A 12,894-nucleotide genomic window follows, 5' to 3' on the forward strand; every position below is an offset into this window, starting at 1 on the left:
TAAAGGGGGGTGTCTAAACTGTGGGAGTCTGCACTAAGGGGATTCTATACTGATGGGGGTCTGCACTAAGGGAATTCTACACTGATGGGGGTCTGCACTAAGGGGATTCTATACTGATGGGGGGTCTGCACTAAGGGGAATTCTATACTGATGGGGGGTCTACACTAAGGGGGATTCTATACTGATGGGGGTCTGCATTAAGGGGGATTCTATACTGATGGGGGGTCTGCACTAAGGGGAATTCTATACTGATGGGGGGTCTACACTAAGGGGGATTCTATACTGATGGGGGTCTGCACTAAGGGGGATTCTATACTGATGGGGGGTCTGCACTAAGGGGAATTCTATACTGATGGGGGGTCTGCACTAAGGGGGATTCTATACTGATGGGGGGTCTGCACTAAGGGGAATTCTATACTGATGGGGGGTCTGTACTAAGGGGGATTCTATACTGATGGGGGGTCTGTACTAAGGGGGATTCTATACTGATGGGGGGTCTGCACTAAGGGGGATTCTATACTGATGGGGGGTCTGCACTAAGGGGAATTCTATAGTGATGAGGGTCCACACTAAGGGGATTCTATACTGATGGGGGGTCTGCACTAAGAGGTGGTGTCTATATTGATGGGGGTCTGCGCTAAGGGGTGATTCTATACTGATGGGGGGTCTGCACTAAAGGGGGTTGTCTAAACTGTGGGGGTCTGCACTAAGGGGGATTCTACACTGAGAGTGGAGGTCTGTACTGATTGGGGGGGTCTGCACTAAGGGGGATTCTACACTGATGGGGGGGTCTGCACAGAGGGTGGAGGTCTGTACTGATGGGGGGGTCTGCACTGAGGGTGGAGGTCTGTACTGATGGGGGGGTCTGCACTGAGGGTGGAGGTCTGTACTGATGGGGGGGTCTGCACTGAGGGTGGAGGTCTGTACTGATGGGGGGGTCTGCACTGAGGGTGGAGGTCTGTTCTTAGTGAGGGTCATCTATACTGAGGGAGGGGGATCTATGCTGCAGGATCTTTAGTTAGCAGAGGGGGGTCTGTACTGAGGGGGGACTATATTTGGTGGAGGGCGGGGGGGTGACACCAACCCTTGTGACGCCACTGGCTATGGACTTAAGTGGTTAAATCAGGGACCATTCCAAGGGTAACCCTCAGGATCGGGGACTGTCCCTGGAAATCAGAGACATTTAACAGCTTTGAGCAGAAAGGGAAGCTGCTAATTGATAAGTGTACAAGCGCCTCTGTATACAGAAGGTTTTCAATAAAGTTGACTGAAATAAGGTAATAAAGACGCGCCCCCTTGTCGGAGCGGAAGTTGCGTGACGCGATGGGTGGGGTTGGCAGGAGGGACGCCGACCCGGAAGTGTGTGCGGGGCGAGGCCTGAGAGTGTTTCCGGCAGCTGAGGAGAGCGGAGCGCGCTGGGCACGGCCGAGGTGTTCGGAGCGATGTGAGGAGGAGTGGGGCGGCTCATTCCCGGCAGGTGAGGGTTCGAGCACCGGAGTGTGTGTGAGGAGATGGGATACTCTACTCAATTCACATTCCTCGAAAACCGCTCATACACGTCAGCGGCGACACAACGAGCAGCGCCCCCCAATGGTGGAGACCCTGCCAGAGTGTCCATTGCTCAACGGGCTTCCCCGATCCCCCCCCCCCATTCTGGCCTTAGCATCGAACACCCCCCCCCCACCACATACCAGAGCGCATTCCTGGGGGTCCTGTGCCCAACGTCACTGCCTGGGAGTCCCGGCCCTCCCCACCCAGCACAGGGGCTTACCAGGAGCCCCTATTACCTGCCTCTCCCATCCTCCTTACTCTGCTCATAATGACCCCCCATCACTGTCTATAATACACCCCCTTCCCAACTAGTCACAGTATATACTAATCATTACTGAGCCCCTATTCCTACATACACCCTCTCTACCAATCACAGCCTCCTTCTATTCCTACATACCCCCCTCTCTACCAATCACAGAGCCTCCTTCTATTCCTACATACCCCCCTCTCTACCAATCACAGAGCCTCCTTCTATTCCTACATACCCCCCTCTCTACCAATCACAGAGCCGCCTCCTATTTCTACATACCCCCCTCTCTACCAATCACAGAGCCGCCTCCTATTCCTACATAACCCCCTCTCTACCAATCACAGAGCCGCCTCCTATTCCTACATACACCCCTCTCTACCAATCACAGAGCCTCCTTCTATTCCTACATACACCCCTCTCTACCAATCACAGAGCCTCCTTCTATTCCTACATACCCCCCCTCTCTACCAATCACAGAGCCTCCTTCTATTCCTACATACCCCCCCCCTCTCTACCAATCACAGAGCCTCCTTCTATTCCTACATACCCCCCCCCTCTCTACCAATCACAGAGCCTCCTTCTATTCCTACATACACCCTCTCTAGCAATCACAGAGCCTCCTTCTATTCCTACATACAGCCTCTCTACCAATCACAGAGCCTCCTACTATTCCTACATACCCCCCTCTCTACCAATCACAGAGCCTCCTTCTATTCCTACATACCCCCCTCTCTACCAGTCACAGAGCCTCCTTCTATTCCTACATACCCCCCTCTCTACCAGTCACAGAGCCTCCTTCTATTCCTACATACCCCCCTCTCTACCAGTCACAGAGCCTCCTTCTATTCCTACATACCCCCCTCTCTACCAGTCACAGAGCCTCCTTCTATTCCTACATACCCCCCTCTCTACCAGTCACAGAGCCTCCTTCTATTCCTACATACCCCCCTCTCTACCAGTCACAGAGCCTCCTTCTATTCCTACATACCCCCCTCTCTACCAGTCACAGAGCCGCCTTCTATTCCTACATACACCCTCTCTAGCAATCACAGAGCCGCCTCCTATTCCTACATACCCCTCTCTCTACCAATCACAGAGCCTCCTTCTATTCCTACATACACCCCTCTCTACCAATCACAGAGCCACCTCCTATTCCTACATACATTTCAATTAATTTTTAAAGAGCAACTGTCATCGCTGTCCCACAGCGGTTCCTCCTCTGACCTGCTGTTGACTCACCGATAGTCCCATTCACTTTAATGGGATGGCTGGTGATGTGGTAGTGACACAACAAGGTAAGGGACGTGTGAGCAAAAAATATTTGGATAGCCGCACTCCAAGAAAATGTTTTTATTGACGAAAATGTCCTTACAAACAGAATAAAAATGTACTGCAGCTAACGCATTTCACACCACTCTTACTGGTGCTTAATCATCAAGGTGAGGGACGTGGCAGCAGCAGGTGAGTGGATGCCCACCAACATGCGCTGCCATGAAGGATCTGAAATGACAGGTGCTCTTTAAATGTAAGGACTCATTCTTACTGGTAGTTAGAATCTTTACTATTTGCAAACAAAATTAAGGTTTTCTATTTAAAATAATAAGCTGTCAGGTTAGTAAATATTCCCAAACTGGGTCTCTTACAGCCTGCTTCCATTTTGCTTTTTAAGGGAGGAATAAAGCACTTTAAGCTATGTGCAGAAAGATCACAAGGTTTATAAGCTACGTTTCACTTTCATCTTTACTGCTTGCCGTTCCTCCTCACACTAAAGCCTCGTTCACATGGTACAATTGTTGGCCAACCGAGCATCTGATTTTTGTCTTAAGGGTGTGTGCCAGGATCTTGTCTTGCATACTAACGGCACACAGTTGTGCAACAAACACGAACATAGTGACCTACTACGAGGAATTTCAGCTCTTGAGCGAGAGGGCAGTGCCAGGTCAGGGCTCCGTGTCTTAATGGACGCTCGGTGCCCCCCATAGAGAGCTGCTGGCTGAGGGGTGCACTCGATAGGAGTGAGTGGCCAGGAGCAGCAAAGAGGGACCCAAGAAGACTAGGCTAGACCAGGCTACTCAGTGCAAAACCAACTGTACAGAGGAGGTATATAACATGTTTGTTTTTTTTTAATTGGACTTTATAATCACTTTAACTTTAGAATCCCTTTACCAAGTAACCAGGGAACTAGTATTTTCTGGAGGGAAAGCAGGCCAGAAATTGCAGGTCCTGTACCTACTACTGTACAGGATTTCTTTAATGTATAGCAGCATTGTGTGCAACTAGCGACTGGTGATGAATATGGCTGCCGTTGTCCATTATTGCCATAGAAGAACATTTTATCACACAAAAATACATAATTGCCTTCTTGGTGAAAGATGGCTGTTCTGACATTAATCTTGTAGAGTGATATCTTGGGAGACATAAATATCACCACTTTCTGGTGCAGTTCCTCTGGGATTTCTAGTACATCTGGCCATTGCAGTTTATCTTCTACTTCAAAATTGTTACGGCTCTTATGGATAGATGCTGTTACCTAATGCTGCAGTTGCTTTAACCACATCTGTTGAACATTTATTGAAGTGTAACACATTCTTTCAATGTGTGCTGAGAATTGGTAACCCGTTCAGCAACATTGATGCTTCAAGCAGTCCTAGGAATGGCGTACTGGCATGACCATGTCTTGGATTGCATACTTGCATATAAATTGTTTTGTGTGTGTTTATTTTTTTAGGTGACTGTTTGATCCTCCTCTTGAAAGAGGAAACTTGTGTAGGACAATTATCACACCCTTCCTGCTGGGCGTCCCCAGAACCCCCTCCCCCAGTAAGTTTGCCAACACCTTTTATCTTCAGGTGTGGCTTAAACCCACTTCATGCCAAACGCTAGTCATGGACATTAGGCTGGGTAGAATTTTTAGGACAACCAAACTGATGAATGATTGGGCTTTAGACCAGTGCCTTCAACAAAGCAAAGTGGTTTTTCTTGTGACGTTTGCAGCTGAATCACAGTGTGTTAATTTAGTGTCTACATGTTTTTAAGTAAGCCTTTGTGGAGGAGGCTTAAAGGATCATCCCAGTCCCTGTGAATTTTACCATGTAACAAAAATGCACAGTAACACTTATACAGTGGTGCCATTCATATCACCAAAAGGAACTGCAGCAAATGTACTTTGTAATGCACCATAGCGCAGAGATGTAAACAGGAAATTGTAGCTTGCATCATTTTAAGGTGTGTCATGGCCCACTCAAAATTAATAGGCTTCTTAATGCGGTGCACGTAAAATATGGAATAATGCATGTTCAACACACGTGTGGTAAAACACACCAGTGTGAACTGGATAGTAAAGGGTAACTCCTTCATGAAAAAAATTGCAAATTGATGGAAATTGTAACAAGGAGTTGGCATACCCCAAGATGGGCAGGAACCCCCAAAATCTTTAGGTGTACAGAAATAACATTAAGACTAGAAGATGTTGGAGCATCCAGGACATAAAAAGCCAGGGGCTAATTTCGAGCTCACAGGTTCCACCTATAACTAAAATCACTTTTTTTTTTTTTATATATGAAAATATTGACATGACTGTTTTATGACATAATAGGACAAACTATATTAGAGCCCTTTCACACTGGAGCCGCCCGTGCGTTTGCGGCAAAGGGGCCAGATGTGGCAATTTGCTTGCCTTTATCTGGCCCTTGGTTCACTATTACTCCCACAGACACCAATGACGGGCACTATTCCTCCCTCTAAAATGAATTATGGGATGTTTACTGATGCTGAGACCAGAGATGTTTCTACTTCCACTGGCCATATCTCCCCCCAAAGCCTGAAGGACAGTAAACTGGCCCTTTGTTTAGAAACTTTGGAGGCCTCTGGTCTAGGAAATGAAAAACTTAGTGGAGCTCCAGTCTGGGCCAAAAAAATTTAATCAGCAGCTACAAATACTGTAGCAGCTGACTTTTAATATAAGGACACTTATCTGTCCAGGGATTCAGCGATGTCGGCACCCAAGCTGATTCTTCAGTTGGCTTCAGGTGAAGGCGTCGATATCTTGGGTAAGGGAAAACAGCAGTGAAGCCTTCTGTCCACCTAGCCAGTTTCCTACTGTACTTGTGTGAGTCGCGCTGTGCTTTGTGAATGGTTCCGCAGTCTTCTGGGACTTGTGTGTGTGTGTCTCAGAGGGCTGGGGGGGGGGGCGGTAGAGGGGCCGAAGATCCTCGTAGATCACTGCGGCGATCTGACCTGGAAGTGGGAGCGGGTAACCATCAAATGTGCCATTGTGACCTTTGTTCATTGCTTCATATGCGGATGCTAGCCTGTGAATTCAGCAACGTGCTGCCAATTCCTAAGGTAAATAGCAGAAAAGTAGCTTCTAACTAAATCCCATTATTGACTGCATGTTTGTTGGCAGCCTGTATAACTAAGCCAGACAGTCCTGTTTCTGCTAAAAGTAAAGGGGTCTACAATTTCTCTCCCCTCACCATGTAATAGGACCAAGAAAAATGGCAAAAGTGGCCATAAACAAAACCGATCCTGCCCTCAACGTGAAGGCCCTTCGGATCATTTAGAGCTGCTATAAGAAAGGCTCAGCCACACTGCAACACATAGTGTTTATTTTCTATTCTAACATTGCGTCTTATCACGTGCGGGTGTTTATAGCTTTTTGAAAGAAGAAAAGGTGTAAACTGTGTTCTGCTTCTGTCCGCTTGGTAAGTTGCATGAGAAATGGCAGCAGATCCCAATGCAAGAGAGAAAAAGGTAGATCTTTCCCCAGTTTAACGTGTTACTAAACCCACAACAGTAAAATCTATATATGCAGCATAGCATGCTTGTTATACTCACTGTGGAACTTAAGGGGTTAATCCTCTGCATTGTGTTAAAAGGCTGTTCTATCTTGTATGCATAGATCCTTCCCTCCTGCACTGTATATTTGGGGAAAGACAGCTAACAGAGGCAGAATAGCCAACCACTGAGGTCATGCTCAGTTGTCTTTTATGCCGGAGAGAATAATTGTTGATCAGAGCTAGCCAGGTCACATGATATTGGCATCACACATGTGGGCGTGTATACAGGCTGCAGTCAAAATCTCCACCTTCCTGAACTCTCAGCACTCTCAGAAACTATGCAGTTTATCACTGACAGTGGTATACAGAAAAGCCAAAAAGGTATATAGTGGCAATATTTTAATGTAAAAAGATGATTTATAAGCTGTGGGCGGGGAGGGGGGGGGGGGGGCAATTTTCATATTACTGGGTTTAGTAACACTTTAAGGCTACCTAAAGACAGTGTGTACCATACTTGGAAACAATCATTTTCTATAAAATATTCTATGAATATTTTTTTTGTGGAGCAGTTTTGGTAGTGGTAAATGTTGCAGTGTTTCTAGGAACAGGGAATGGGGTTTCCCCCAGTATAAAATTATGGTTTTAACTGTCACATTTTCTGATGATGCTCTAGATATTTTGTATGAACAATCTTGAGTTTACGTGTTTCTTCAGAAAGCTGCCTATGTCCATAGGTAGTGTAGCCCTGGTAGATTTGCACTCTACCGCATGTTAGGTAAATTTAGTAAATTGTGCGTTAGGAAGGTTAAAGTTTGCCTCTGTTCCAGCTTGGCTGACGTTGTGTGTGTTTCCGTGCTGACCGGTGGGTGTTGCTGTTGCCACTGGTCAGGGTTGGAAAGGCAATGTGTTGAAGTGTATGGATGCTCCTCTGTCCCAGAGGCACGCTTGGTGGAGGTGGTCCTCCGAGTTGCATTCTGGGCGAGGGTATTTATGGGACAGACGCCATATTTTGGGGTTCGTGTTACAGCCACCTGCTGGCCCTCCTGGCCGACAGGAATGCGTTAAGGAGCTATCTCATGGTCCTCCGTTCGGGAGGCCCACGATACAGCGGCGCAGGGGTGGATCCAGAGGCTTGTCTGAAGCCTACCACCGCGGCCGAGGAATGGTCCTGAGCTGTCGGTCCTGTGTGACGAAGCTGGACAGCCGAGGAGATCCCAGGGGAGGACCCGTCTTGGAGAGATCACGCAGCGTGCTGGTCTATAGAGGAGCCTGGTGACTCGGTTGGAAGACGTATCCAAAAGTAACTATACAGCATAGTGTTGCCGGCTCGGCTTAAAGGTTCAAGCACTGTGACTGACTTTCACTATAGAAAAACCTATACATCCTGTGGCAGAGGATTGTACGGATTTTGTTCCCAAACAAGTCTGTGGCAGAGACTTTGATTCGTGCTGCGTGCTGGCTGCTAGACTGGTGAGAGAGGCCTATCCAGACGAGCAAGGCGTGTGTCCCACGAGGGGAGCGCATTTCAAATAGTATTTGAATTCTACCAGGACATTTTGTCAAGAGAACCCTACCAGAGAATATTTGAGTTTCTTCTGCAAGTTTCCTTTCTACCTCTTTCCTGCTACTTCCTAAGTCGTTTGTTTAATAAAGCATTGAAAACGTACTCCAGTGTTGGTGCGTGTGTTGTCCAGGAGTAAACTCAACGGAACCCTAGACCCGGTGGCGGTGAAACCGAGGGAAGCAAAGTGAAGGTAACAGACCCGCTTAAACCAGCAGCTCCACCGTGAGTTAGTGCTACAGTAGCTTACTTGCAGCACGACCAAACAGAAAGCAGAGCTTGCCCTTGTTACGACCAGATATATCTGCCCCATGTGCACGTTTTTATTTACTACATATTATCAAAGTTTTAAGAATATTGGGCTTATTTTTCATCATATGTAGCTTAATGGTACTACATTTACTTTGTCAAGTCAGTAAAAATCTGTACCTTCTACTTCTGAATATTGTGGTGTATCCACTTTTTTTTTCTTTTTCAAAAACTATTCAAAGTAAGCCCTCATTCAGACAAGGCAGATCCGCTGCCACGAAGTCCGCTGGCTCAGCGGGAGATCTCTCCATTGATCTCCGCTGAGCCGGCGGATGACCGGTCCCTCTCTGTTCACTGAGTGGGGAGGGGCTTGTCGAGTGCCGCTGGTTGCTATGGAGAGATCGGACGCAAACGGACAGCAGGTTTGTTTTCATCAGATCTCATCCGATCTGCCAGGGACGGATGTGAACGTAGGGCCATCCGTCTGATTTTGGCGGATCGGACCTGGTCGGATGTCAGCAGACATGTCACTGCTGACATCCATCGCTCCATAGCCTTACATGGAGTGCCCGTTCAGGTCCGCTGACAAAACTGACAGGCGGACCTGAACGGTCCGTTCGTTTGAAAGGGGCCTGTTTAAAGTGATTGTAAAGGTTGTGTCATACTTACCTGCTCTGTGCAAGGGTTTTGCACAGAGTGGCCCCAATCCTCCTTTTCTGGGGTCCCCCGGTGGCGCTCCTGGCTCCTCCTCGATGCTAAGTCCTGCTGCTGTGTCCATTGACACAGACAGCAGGATTTGGGCTCCGCTCCTGTGTCACTGGATTTGATAGACAGCAGCAGGGGCCAGTGGCTTCTGCTGCAATCAATCGATCCAAGGACCCGAGACAGCGACTAAAGGTGCTGGGCTCATGCTAGTCGATGGAATGATCGGGTTCAGTTAAGAAAAAGGGGGGCAGCTGCAGCACAGAAGGTTTTTCACCTTAAGGCATAGAATGCCTTAAGATGAAAAACCTGAAGACTTTACAACTCCTTTTTAGGCTGTTAATGCAGTCAGATGTGCTTGGTTCTTTCTGCAACGTTGCCAGCCTTGGAAACTTAGAATGAAATGAAACCAAAGGAATGAGCAGAGGATAGTCTGCAAAGCATGCAGAGTGCATGAATACAGGTCATTTTGTTTTTTCTTTTAAATGTACAAAATATCGGCAGGAGAGATGGCCGAAATATTGGCATTGTATCGGCACCTGAAAAAACTATATCGGTCGATCCTTAGTATGTGTAATTTATTTTTAGGATATTTATTTTCAATGTTCAGCTTTAATATATTTTCTACAAATGGTAATCTGTCCATGATAGAAGGAACAGACATGGGCAGATACCTCCCAAGAGTTTAAACACCAGAGATTGTTACATTGCATGAGTCAAACAACCAAAGCTTGCCTGTGATCATTCATTCACTTACCACTGCACCCATCACTTCGCTAATTATAGATATACAAGAACATTTCAAGGATTGGTTGCACTTAGCTATTGATCAGTCATGCATAGACAGTCCATGCAGTTTTTTTTTTTTGGTTTGTACCTTGCACAATAGCAATACCTCTATGTATTTTGGCATCTTACGGGCTTTTTTGGGATGGTAGACATAGGCAATGGCTTCATGTAGTTTATTGCATGGGGTGAAGATGCTGAATTCTATACAGGGCTTTGTGTGTGGACCTTGTATAAGTCCACGCCCTTAGTTTTAATGCATTTGCAGAAACCAGTTACTTTTTTAAAATACAGTGTAGATGAACAATACCTTTCTGATGTATGCAAATGCATTAATGCAGTGAGAATATCTGAATTTTAATGTGTTGGCAGTGAATATCAATTTCAGTTTAGTGGTATGTGCAAAACACACCTCTTCACAAGGCTAACCTACTTTTCTGTTCAATCCTGACTTTCCCTGCCCATGTCGGTGGATTTGATTTTTAAGCTCTTGTCTTGGTTATAATTCCCAAGGGCAATTATATATATTTTATTTCTTTATATTTTGCTGAAAAAAAAATAGTTCAGGAAAAACTGTGGTACATTTTGATTAAATGTCTTGCTTGAGTCTTAAAGCGGTTGTAAAGGTGTTTTTTTTTTTTTTAAAATAACAAACATGTTATACTTACCTTCACTGTGCAGCTCGTTCTGCACAGAGTGGCCCCGAACCTGGTCTTCTGGGGTCCCTCGGCGGCTGTTTCAGCTCCTCCCCGCAAGCATTCACCACCTTAATGCGAGCTCCCTCGCACGGTGGTGAGTGCTTGCGGGCGCGCTCCCGTGATACAGCCGGCGGCTATAGCCGCTCGCTGTATCACTCGGCCCCGCCCCCCGTCGCGTCATCGGATGTGATTGACAGCAGCGCGAGCCAATGGCTGCGCTGCTTTCAATCCATCCACTGCAGCCAATCAGCGGCCAGGGTGAGCGGAGGAACAGATGTCGGGAACGCGAAGCTGACTTTCGAGGCGTCAGGTAAGTAAAACGGGGGGCCTGGGGGCGGCGGTTCTGTCAGAAGTTTTTTCACCTTAATGCATAGAATGCATTAAGGTGAAAAAATTTTTACCTTTACAACCCCTTTAATGTTTCCAACACGAGACATTATATATATTTATATTTTTTTTCCAAAAGTTCAAGTACAATAATTGTTTTTCTGTTTGTAATGCAAAGATACATGGGTATCAATCACTTGCTGTTATGTGCTAAAGCAAGATTTTTTTCCCCCATATTTGTACAACTACTTTTTTTTTTTTTTTGTGTCCATTGTATTTCTTGAAAGATTGAAAGATGGGTGTCTGTAAAGCAGAACGTCACCCCCCTCCACTGCCAAATTTTGCACTGGGGGGGACGGACGAGTACCTGGTTTTGACAGGTACCCGCTCCCGGCTCAGATTGCCGCAGTGATCTGAGCCAGAGGTTCGGCCTCCCTTTCTTCCTTCTTAGTCTTCTGGGACACATCATAGGTCCCAGAAGAGTACAGCACCATTTACAAGGCGCAGCTTGCACATGCGCAGTAGGAAACCGGCTGTATAGCCGCACGGCTTCACTTCCTGTTTCCCTTATTAGAGATGCTGGTGTCTGCACCCAAAGGTGATTGAGGAATCGACATGCATAGGATGCATTAAGGTGAAAAAACACGTAGGTTTACAACCCCTTTAAGGAAGTCATCTTTGTATATTGCAGAAGTATGAGCATTTGTTGATTACCTCAGACCATAAACAACTTATTAGTGGTACCATAGCCTAACAGTTCTTATTTAAAGGGACGTTCAGTACTGGAGATTTTATTTATATATAACTTTTCTTTTTGCCTTAATGGACACATATCCAGTTTGACTAGATTTGACATTCTTTATTAACACATGTTGATGTTCCTGGGTACAGGATGGTGTATATCGGTGATTGCTCAAACTGTGCCGCTAGTGTTTTGAAACCTTGAACATATCAAAAAATGAAATAGTAAATCAATGTCGCAAAAGTAAAAAAAGTAACATCTATAAAAACGCAATGTCTGTCAGTCTGTCATTCATTGGTTCTTTTCGTAACGCGAGACTTGTGCGAGATCTCAGGAGAACTTGGTTGCTCTAATTATATTATATTAACCACAATTGGGCACTTAAACCCCCTTCCTAACCAGACCAATTTTCAGCTTTTGGTGCTCTCACATTTTGAATGACAATTACTCAGTCATGCAACGCTGTATCTATATGAAATTTTTGTCCTTTTTTTCACACAAATGGAGCTTTCTTTTGGTGGTATTTAATCACCACTGGGTTCTTTATTTTTTGCGCCGTAAAAGAAAAAAAGACCGAAAAATCTGTAAAAAAATTAATTTTTCTTCATTTCTGTTATAATATTTTGCAAATTAGTAATTTTTCTTCATATATTTTGGCCAAAATTTATACCGCTACATATCTTTGGTAAAAATAACCCAAATCGGTGGATATTATTTGGTCTTTTTGAAAGTTAGAGTCCAAAAGCTATGGTGCGAATATCTGAAAATTGATCACACCTGAATTACTGACGGCCTATCTAATTTCTTGAGACCCTAACATGCCAGAAAAGTACAAATACCCCCCAAATGGCCCCTTTTTGGAAAGAAGACATTCCAAGGTATTTAGAAAGATGTATGGTGAGTTTTTTGAAGTTGTCATTTTTTCCCACAATTCTTTGCAAAATCAAGGTTTTTTTTTTTTTTTACTTTTTTTTTTTTTTTTCCACAAAATTGTCATATTAGCAGGTTATTTCTCACACACCGCATATGCATACCACAAATTACACCCCAAAACACATTCTGCTATTACTCCCGAGTATGGCGATACCACATGTGTGAGACTTTTACACAGCATGACCACATACAGAGGCCCAACATGCAGGGGAGCACCTTCAGGCGTTCTGGAGAACCCAGGCCAATTCTGACATTTCTCTCCTACATGTAAAAATCATCATTTATTAGCTAGAAAATTACATAGAACCCCAAAACAT

The 12,894-nt window shown here is 45.5% G+C and overlaps 1 protein-coding gene across 2 annotated transcripts in view; it reads left to right on the forward strand.

The window, feature by feature from the left end:
• Positions 1-1,337: 1,337 nt before the first annotated feature.
• ZBTB34 (zinc finger and BTB domain containing 34) overlaps positions 1,338-12,894 on the forward strand; it is a 71,892-nt gene continuing 60,335 nt past the window's right edge. The window contains exon 1 of one of the 2 annotated variants that reach the window (XM_073599733.1): positions 1,338-1,477. The gene's annotated coding sequence lies outside the window, so the exon portion shown is untranslated. The remainder of the gene's footprint in view (positions 1,478-12,894) is intronic. The other variant, XR_012236046.1, reaches the window with a different exon arrangement.

Source organism: Aquarana catesbeiana, linkage group LG09 (assembly GCF_042186555.1).
Source record: "Aquarana catesbeiana isolate 2022-GZ linkage group LG09, ASM4218655v1, whole genome shotgun sequence".
NCBI lineage: Eukaryota > Metazoa > Chordata > Amphibia > Anura > Ranidae > Aquarana > Aquarana catesbeiana.